Genomic DNA, 9,726 nt, shown 5'->3' with positions numbered 1-9,726 from the left:
GGACCAATGGTGTTCTTGAGCTCCTCTATGTCTCTTTCTTGCCTTTGTTGCTTCATCCCTAGTGATTTTGGTGCTCCTATCCTTAGTTTCTCCCAATAGTTGTATGGAGAAAAATGCATCCCTTGAGGCATCTCAAGGATTTCTTGATGAGAGAATTCCTCATGCTCTTGTTGAGGTTCATGAGTGAGCTCTCTTGTTGTGCATTCAAATGCTCTATTACTGAGCTATGGACCCTTGAGATGAATCTCTCCATCTCCCATGACTCGGAGGTGGAAGCTTTTGTCTTCCCTTTCCTCTTTCTTGAGGTTTCTCTGGCCTTAGGTTCCATCAATGGTTATGGAAAAACAAAAAAGCTATGATTTTACCACACCAAACTTAGAATGTTACTCGCCCTCGTTTAAACGCCAGACTGCTGCTTGTTTCTGGCATTCAACACCATCTTCATGCTCTGTTTTGGTGTTGAACGCCAGCCAGATGATCATAACTGGCGTTTAAACGCCAGTAAGCTCTTCCTCCAGGGTGTGCTGTTTCTTCTGCTATTTTTTATTCTGTTTTTAATTTTAGCAATTATTTTGTGACTCCACATGATCATAAACCTAATAAAACATAAAAGAACAATAGAAATATAGATAAATAAAAATTGGGTTACCTCCCAATAAGCGCTTCTTTAATGTCAATAGCTTGACAGTGAGCTCTCATGGGGCTTCACAAATGTTCAGATCATTGTTGGGACCTCCCAACACCAAACTTAGAGTTTGAATGTGGGGGTTCAACACCAAACTTAGAGTTTGGTTATGGCCTCCCAACACCAAACTTAGAGTTTGATTGTGGGGGCTTTGTTTGACTCTGTATTGAGAGAAGCTTATCGTGCCTCTTTTCCATGTTTACAGAAGGATAACCTTGAACTTTAAACACAAGGTAGTCCCCATTCAATTGAAGGACTAGTTCACCTCTGTCAACATCAATCACAGCTCTTGCTGTGGCTAGGAAGGGTCTTCCAAGAATGATGGATTCATTCTCATCCTTCCCAGTGTCTAAGATTATGAAATTAGCAAGGATGTAAAGGCTTTTAACCTTTACCAACACGTCCTCTACCAATCCATAAGCTTGTTTTATTGACTTGTCTGCCATCTCTAATGAGATTCTTGCAGCTTGTACCTCAAAGATCCCCAGCTTCTCCATTACAGAGAGTGGCATAAGATTTATACCTGACCCCAGGTCACATAGAGCCTTCTTAAAGGTCATGGTGCCTATGGTACAGGATATCAAGAATTTACCAGAATCTTGTTTCTTTTGAGGTAGAGTTTGCTGAACCCATGTATCTAGTACACTAATGAGCAAAGGGAGGTTCATCTTCCCAAGTCTCATTACCAAACAACTTGGCATTCAGCTTCATGATGGCTCCTAGATATTGAGCAACTTGCTCTTCAGTTACATCTTCATCCTCTTCAGAGGAAGAATAGTTCTCAGAGCTCATGAATGGTAAAAGGAGGTTCAATGGAATCTTTATGGTCTCTAGGTGAGCCTCAGATTCCTTAGGTTCCTCAGTTTGGAACTCCTTTTTGTTCAGAGGACATCCCAGGAGGTCTTCCTCACTGGGATTCACGTCCTTCTCTTCCTCTTTGGATTCGGCCATTGTGATTATGTCAATGGCTTTGAACTCTCTTTTTGGATTCTCTTCTGTATTGCTTGGGAGAGTACTAGGAGGGGTTTCAGTGATTTTCTTACTCAGCTGGCCCACTTGTGCAACCAAATTTCTAATGGAGGACCTTGTTTCACTCATGAAACTTAAAGTGACCTTAGATAGATCAGAGACTATGTTTGCTAAGCTAGAGGGGCTCTGCTCAGAATTCTCTGTTTGTTGTTGAGAAGATGATGGAAAAGGCTTGCTATTGCTAAACATGTTTCTTCCACCATTATTAAAGCCTTGTTGGGGCTTTTGTTGATCCTTCCATGAGAAATTTGGATGATTTTTCCATGAGGAATTATAGGTATTTCCATAAGGTTCACCCATGTAATTCACCTCTGCCATTGCAGGGTTCTCAGGATCATAAGCTTCTTCTTCAGAAGATGCCTCTTTAGTACTATTGGATGCATTTTGCCATCTATTCAGACTCTGAGAAATCATGTTGACTTGCTGAGTCAACATTTTAGTCTGTGCTAATATGGCATTCAGAGCATCAATTTCAAGAACTCCCCTCTTCTGAGGCATCCCATTACTCACAGGATTCCTCTTAGAGGTGTACATGAATTGGTTATTTGCAACCATGTCAATGAGTTCCTGAGCTTCTGTAGGCATTTTCTTTAGGTGAATGGATCCACCTGCAAAGTGGTCCAATGACATCTTAGACAATTCAGATAGACCATCATAGAATATATCCAGGATGGTCCATTCTGAAAGCATGTCAGAAGGACACTTTTTGGTCAGTTGCTTGTATCTCTCCCAAGCTTCGTAGAGGGATTCACCTTCTTTCTGTCTGAAGGTTTGAACATCCACTCTAATCTTACTCAGCTTTTGAGGAGGAAAGAACTTGGCCAAGAAGGCCATGACCAGCTTATCCCAAGAGTTCAAGCTATCTTTAGGTTGAGAGTCCAACCATACTCTAGCTCTGTCTCTTACAGCAAAAGGGAAAAGCATAAGCCTGTAGACCTCAAGATCAACCCCATTGGTCTTAACAGTATCACAGATCTGCAAGAATTCAGTTAAGAACTGAAAAGGATCTTCTGATGGAAGTCCATGAAACTTGCAGTTCTGTTGCATCAGAGAAACTAACTGAGGCTTTAGCTCAAAGTTGTTTGCTCCAATGGCAGGGATTGAGATGTTTCTTCCATGTAAGTTGGAATTTGGTGCAGTAAAGTCACCAAGCATCTTCCTTGCATTGTTATTGTTGGGTTCGGCTGCCATATCCTTTTCCTGTTCGAAAATTTCAATTAGGTCCTCTTCCGAGTACTGTGCTTTAGCTGCTCTTAGCTTCCTCTTCAAGGTCTTTTCAGGTTCGGGATCAGCTTCAACAAGAATTCCTTTTTCCTTGTTCCTGCTCATATGAAAGAGAAAAAAACAAAGAAAAAAGAGGAATCCTCTATGTCATAGTATAGAGATTCCTTTATGTGAGTAGAAAAAGAGGATAATAGAAGAAAGAGAAGAAAAATTCGAACGCAGAAGAGAAGAGAGGGTTCGAATTTTTGAGATGAAGAGCAATGTTAGTAAATGAATAAATAAATAGAAAGAGCTGAGAGAGAGAAAGTTTTCGAAAATTGTTTTTGAAAAATTGGTTAGTGATTTTCGAAAATTGAGATAAGGAATACAATTAAAATTAAAATTTGAAACAATTAGTTAATTAAAAGAATTTTGAAAAAGAGTGAGGAATTTTAGAAAATTAGAGAGAGAAAAGTAGTTAGTTAGTTTTGAAAAAGATAAAAATTAGTAAAACAAACAAAAAGTCAATTAGTTAGTTGAAAAAGATTTGAAATTCAATTTTGAAAAGATAGGAAGTTAGAAAAAATTTTTGAAATCAATTTTGAAAAAAGATATGATTTGAAAAAGATATTTTGAAAAGATATGATTGAAAAAGATATTTTGGAAAAGATTTGATTTTCTAAAATTAAAATGTACTTGACTAACAAGAAACTAAAAGATATGATTCTAGAATTTAAAGATTGAACATTTCTTAACAAGAAAGTAACAAACTTCAAATTTTTGAATCAACCACATTAATTGTTAGTAAAGTTTTTGAAATTTTGAAATAAAGATAAGAAAAAGATTTTGAAAATCAAATAAGAAAAATTTCGAAAAATAATAAGAAAAATGAAAAAGATTTTATTTTTGAAAAAGATTTTGAAAAGATGGGATTTTTAAAATTGAAATCTTGACTTGACTAACAAGAAACAACTTATTTTAAAAAAATTTTACTAAGTCAACCCAAAGATTTTGAATTTTTGAGAGAAATAAGGAAAAGATATTTTTTATTTTTGAATTTTTAATGATGAGAGAAAAAACACAAATATGACCCAAAACATGAAAATTTTGGATCGAAACCAATGATGCATGCAAGAACACTATGAATGTCAAGATGAACACCAAGAACACTTTGAAGATCAAGATGAATATCAAGACTTATTTTTTAAAAAATTTTCAAGAAAAGAAAAATATGCAAGACACCAAAATTAGAAATTTTCAATGTTTAGACACTATGGATTAAAAAAATGCATATGAAAAACAACAAAAGACAAAAAACAAGAAAATATGAAGATCAAACAAGAAGACTTATCAAAAACAACTTGAAGATCATAAAGAACACCATGCATGAGTTTTTCGAAAAATGCACAATTTTTTAAAAACATGCAATTGATACCAAACTTAAAAATTGACACTAGGCTCAAACAAGAAACACAAATATTTTTTTTATTTTATTAATAATTAAATTTTTTTTGGATTTTTTGAAAATAATTTTTAGAAAAGACGAAAAAAGAAGAAAAAATTTTTTTGAAAAGATTTTTGAAAACTTTTTTGAAAAGAAAATTACCTAATCTGAGCAATAAGATGAACCGTCAGTTGTCCAATACTCAAACAATCCCCAGCAACGGCGCCAAAAACTTGGTGCACAAAATTGTGATCATCAACAATGGCGCCAATAGACTTAGAGCTCTCAAACGTGAATCACACTTTGCACAACTTCGCACAACTAACCAGCAAGTGCACTGGGTCGTCCAAGTAATACCTTACGTGAGTAAGGGTCAATCCCACGGAGACTGTTGGTATGAAGCAAGCTATGGTCATCTTGTAAATCTCAGTTAGGCGGATTCAAATGGTTATAATGGTTTTCGAATATAAGAATAAATAAAGCATAAAATGAAGATAGAAATACTTATGTAATTCATTGTTGGGAATTTCAGATAAATGCATGAAGATGTTGTGTTCCTTCTGAATCTCTGCTTTCCTACTGCTTTCATCCAATCATTCTTACTCCTTTCCATGGCAAGCTGTATGTAGGGCGTCACCGTTGTCAATGGCTACGTCCCATCCTCTCAGTGAAAATTGTCCAAATGCTCCGTCACAACACAACTAATCATCTGTCGGTTCTCGATCATGTTGGAATAGAATCCAGTGATTCTTTTGCGTCTGTCACTACTATCAACAATCGCGAGTTTGAAGCTCGTCACAGTCATTCAATCCCTGAATCCTACTCGAAATACCACAGACAAGTTTTAGACTTTCCGGATTCTTAAGAATGGCCGCCAATAATTCTAGCTTATACCACGAAGATTCTGATTAAGGAATCCAAGAGATACGCGCTCGATCTAAGGTAAAACGGGAGTGGTTGTCAGGCACGCGTTTATAAGGACGTATGATGATGAGTGTCACGGATCATCACATCCATCAGGTTGAAGTGCAGCGAATATCTTAGAATAAGAATAAGCTTGAATTGAATAGAAGAACAATAGTAATTGCATTAATTCTCGAGGTACAGCAGAGCTCCACACATTAATCTATGGTATGTAGAAACTCCACCATTGAAAATACATAAGTGATGGTCCAGGTATGGCCGAATGGCCAGCCTCCAAAACGTGATCAATAGTCTCCTAAGATGAATGATGAGCGGATAATTTATACGCTTTTTGGCATTGTTTTTAGGTAGTTTTTAGTATGATCTAGTTACTTTTAGGGATGTTTTCATTGGTTTTTAAGCTAAATTCACATTTCTGGACTTTACTATGAGTTAGTGTGTTTTTCTGTGATTTCAGGTAATTTGTGGCTGAAATTGAAGGACCTGAGCAAAACTCTGATAAGGAGGCTGACAAAGGACTGTTGATGCTGTTGGAATCTGACCTCCCTACACTCGAAATGGATTTTTTGGAGCTACAGAACTCCAAATGGGGCGCTCTCAACGGCGTTTAAAAGTAGACATCCCGAGCTTTTCAGAAATATATAATAGTCTATACTTTCTTCGCAATTAGATGACGTGAACTGGCGCTCAATGCCAGTTCCATGCTGCATCTTGGAGTCAAACGCCAGAAACACGTCACGAACCAGAGTTGAATGCCCAAAACATGTTACAACTTGGCGTTCAACTCCAAGAAAAGCCTCAGCTCATGGATAGATCAAGCTCAACCCAATCACACACCAAGTGGGCCCTAAAAGTGGATTTCTGCATCAATTACTTACTTCTGTAAACCCTAGTAGCAAGTCTAGTATAAATAGGACTTTTTACTATTATATTTTTATCCTGGATCCTAGATTGTATTTTTGATCCTGTGATCACGTTTTGGGGGCTGACCATTCGGCCAAGCCTGAACCTTCATCACTTATGTATTTTCAACGGTGGAGTTTCTACACACCATAGATTAAGGGTGTGGAGCTCTGCTGTACCTCAAGTTTTAATGCAATTACTACTATTTTCTATCCAATTCGATTTATTCCTGTTCTAAGATATTCGTTGCACTTCAACTTGATGAATGTGATGATCCGTGACACTCATCATCATTCTCACTTATGAACGCGCGTGACTGACAACCACTTCCGTTCTACCTTAGACCGGGTGCATATCTCTTGGATTCCTTGATCAGAATCTTCGTGGTATAAGCTAGAATTGATGGCGGCATTCATGGGAATCCGGAAAGTCTAACCTTGTTTGTGGTATTCCGAGTAGGATTCCGGGATTGAATGACTGTGACGAGCTTCAAACTCCTAAAGGTTGGGCGTTAGTGACAGATGCAAAAGAATCACTGGATTCTATTCCAACCTGATTGAGAACCGACAAATGATTAGCCGTGCTGTGACAGAGCATTTGGACCATTTTCACTGAGAGGATAGGATGTAGCCATTGACAATGGTGATGCCCTACATACAGCTTGCCATAGAAAGGAGTGATGAAAAACTAGAAGGAAGAAGTAGGAAAGCAGAGATTCAGAAGGAACACAGCACCTCCATACACCTATCTGAAATTCCCACCATTGAATTACATGAGTAACTTTATCTTTATTTTCTATTTATTTTATTATCTTTATTTAAACCAATAATCTCTTAATCCAGTTAAATCCGCCTGACTGGGATTTACAAGATGACCATAGCTTGCTTCATACCAACAATCTCTGTGGGATCAACCCTTACTCACGTAAGGTATTACTTGGACGGCCCAGTACACTTGCTGGTTAGTTGTGCGGAGTTGTGACAAAGTGTGATTCACATTTGAGAGCACCAAGCCTTTGGAGCCATTGTTGATGATCACAATTTTGTCCACTAAGTTTTTGGCGCCGTTGCCGGGGATTGTTCGAGTATGGACAACTGACGGTTCATGTTGTTGCTCAGATTAGGTAATTTTCTTTTTATTTTCCTTTCAAAAAAGTTCTCAAAAATCTTTCAAAAATTTTTTCTTTATTTTGGTTTTTCAAAAATATAATTTTAAAAAAAATAATAAAAATACAAAAAAATCATAAAATAATAAAAACCAAAAATATTTTGTGTTTCTTGTTTGAGTCTTGAGTCAATTTTTAAGTTTGGTGTCAATTGCATGCTTTTAAAATTTTTCTTGCATTTTTCAAAAATTCATGCATTCATGGTGTTCTTCATGATCTTCAAGTTGTTCTTGACAAGTCTTCTTGTTTGTTCTTGATGTTTTCTTGTTTTGTGTTGTATGTTGTTTTTCATATGCATTTTTGCATTCATAGTGTCCATGCATTAAAGAATTCTAAGTTTGGTATCTTGCATGTTTTCTTTGCATCAAAAATTTTTCAAAAATATGTTCTTGATGTTCATCATGATCTTCAAAGTGTTCTTGGTGTTCATCTTAACATTCATAGTGTTCTTGCATGCATAATTGGTTTTGATCCAAAATTTTCATGTTTTGGGTCATAATTGTGTTTTTCTCTCTCATCTTTAAAAATTTAAAAATCAAAACAATATCTTTTCCTTATTTCTCTCCAAATTTTCGAAAATTTGAGTTGACTTGGTCAAAAATTTTTAAAATTAGTTGTTTCTTACAAGTCAAGTCAAATTTTCAATTTTAAAAAATCTTATCTTTTTAAAACTTTTTCAAAAATTAAATCTTTTTCATTTTTCTTATTAATTTTCGAAAATTCTTTAAAATGTTTTTCAAAAAAATCTTTTTCTTAATTTTATCTAAATTTTCGAAATTATGCTAACAATTAATATGATTGATTCAAAAATTTGAAGTTTGTTACTTTCTTATTAAGAAAGGTTCAATCTTTAAATTCTAGAACCATATCTTTTAGTTTCTTGTTAGTTAAGTAATTAATTTTAATTTTAAAAATTAAATCTTTTTCAATCCTATCTTTTTATCATATCTTCTTATCTTATCTTTTTATCATATCTTTTTTAAAATTTTATCTTTTTAAAAAATTTGATTTCAAAATATCTTATCTAACTTCTTATCTTCTTATCTTTTCAAATTTGATTTTAATATCTTTTTCAACTAACTATTTGACTTTTTGTTTGTTTCTTATCTTTTTCAAAACCACCTAACTACTTTTCCCTCTTTAATTTTCCAAAATATCTCATCTCTTTTTCAAAAATTCTTTTTAATTGTTTTAAATTTTAATTTTAATTATATCTTATCTTTAATTTTCGAAAATCATTAACTACTTTTTCAAAATTATTTTCGAATTCTCCCTCTCTTCTCTTCTATTTATTTATTTATTTACTAACACTTCTCTTCACCTCTCTTCATCTCCAATCACTGCCTCTATCCTCACCCTTGTGATTGGATTCTCCACACTTATTCCTTTCTTCTTCTACTAATAATAAGGATCCTCTTTGTCCAGATATAGAGGATTCCTCTTCCTTTTTCTTTTTCTCTTCTCTTTCATATGAGTAGGAATAAGAAAAAAGGCATCTTTGTTAAAGCTGATCCAGAACCTGAAAGGACTCTGAAAAGAAAACTAAGAGAAGCTAAATTACAACAATCCAGAGGCAACCTTTCTGAAATTTTCGAACAAGAGAAGGAGATGGCAGCCGAACCCAACAACAATAATGCAAGGAGGATGCTTGGTGATTTCACTAAACCAACGTCCAAGTTTGATGGAAGAAGCATCTCAATTCCTGCCATTGGAGCAAACGAATTTGAGTTGAAACCTCAATTAGTTGCTTTGATGCAACAGAACTGCAAGTTTCATGGACTTCCATATGAAGATCCTTATTAGTTTTTAACTGAGTTCTTGCAGATTTGTGAGACTGTTAAGACAAATGGAGTAGATCCTGAAGTCTACAGGCTCATGCTTTTCCCTTTTGCTGTAAGAGACAGAGCTAGAACATGGTTGGACTCACAACCTAAAGATAGCCTGGACTCCTGGGATAAGCTGGTCACGGCCTTCTTGGATAAATTCTTTCCTCCTCAAAAGTTGAGCAAGCTTAGAGTGGATGTTCAGACCTTCAAGCAAAAAGATGGTGAATCCCTCTATGAAGCTTGGGAAAGATACAAGCAGATGACCAAAAAGTGTCCTTCTGACATGTTTTCAGAATGGACCATCTTAGATATATTCTATTATGGTCTATCTGAGTTTTCCAAAATGTCATTGGACGATTCTGCAGGTGGATCCATTCACCTAAAGAAAACGCCTGCAGAAGCTCAAAACACGTCACGAACCAGAGTTGAACGCCCAAAACACGTTACAACTTGGCGTTCAACTCCAAGAAAAGCCTCAGCTCGTGGATAGATCAAGCTCATCCCAAGCACACACCAAGTGGGCCTTGAAAGTGGATTTCTGCATCAA

The 9,726-nt window shown here is 35.7% G+C and overlaps 1 non-coding gene across 1 annotated transcript; it reads right to left on the bottom strand.

The window, feature by feature from the left end:
- Positions 1 to 9,360: 9,360 nt before the first annotated feature.
- Positions 9,361 to 9,464, bottom strand: LOC112804461 (small nucleolar RNA R71). The gene has a single exon (XR_003203076.1). It is a non-coding gene; the product is annotated as a small nucleolar RNA R71 (small nucleolar RNA).
- Positions 9,465 to 9,726: the final 262 nt, after the last annotated feature.

This window comes from Arachis hypogaea, chromosome 5 (genome assembly GCF_003086295.3).
Source record: "Arachis hypogaea cultivar Tifrunner chromosome 5, arahy.Tifrunner.gnm2.J5K5, whole genome shotgun sequence".
Lineage (NCBI taxonomy): Eukaryota > Viridiplantae > Streptophyta > Magnoliopsida > Fabales > Fabaceae > Arachis > Arachis hypogaea.
The sequence above is the reverse complement of the archived record's forward strand: the minus strand, read 5'-3'. Positions and strand labels throughout refer to the sequence as shown.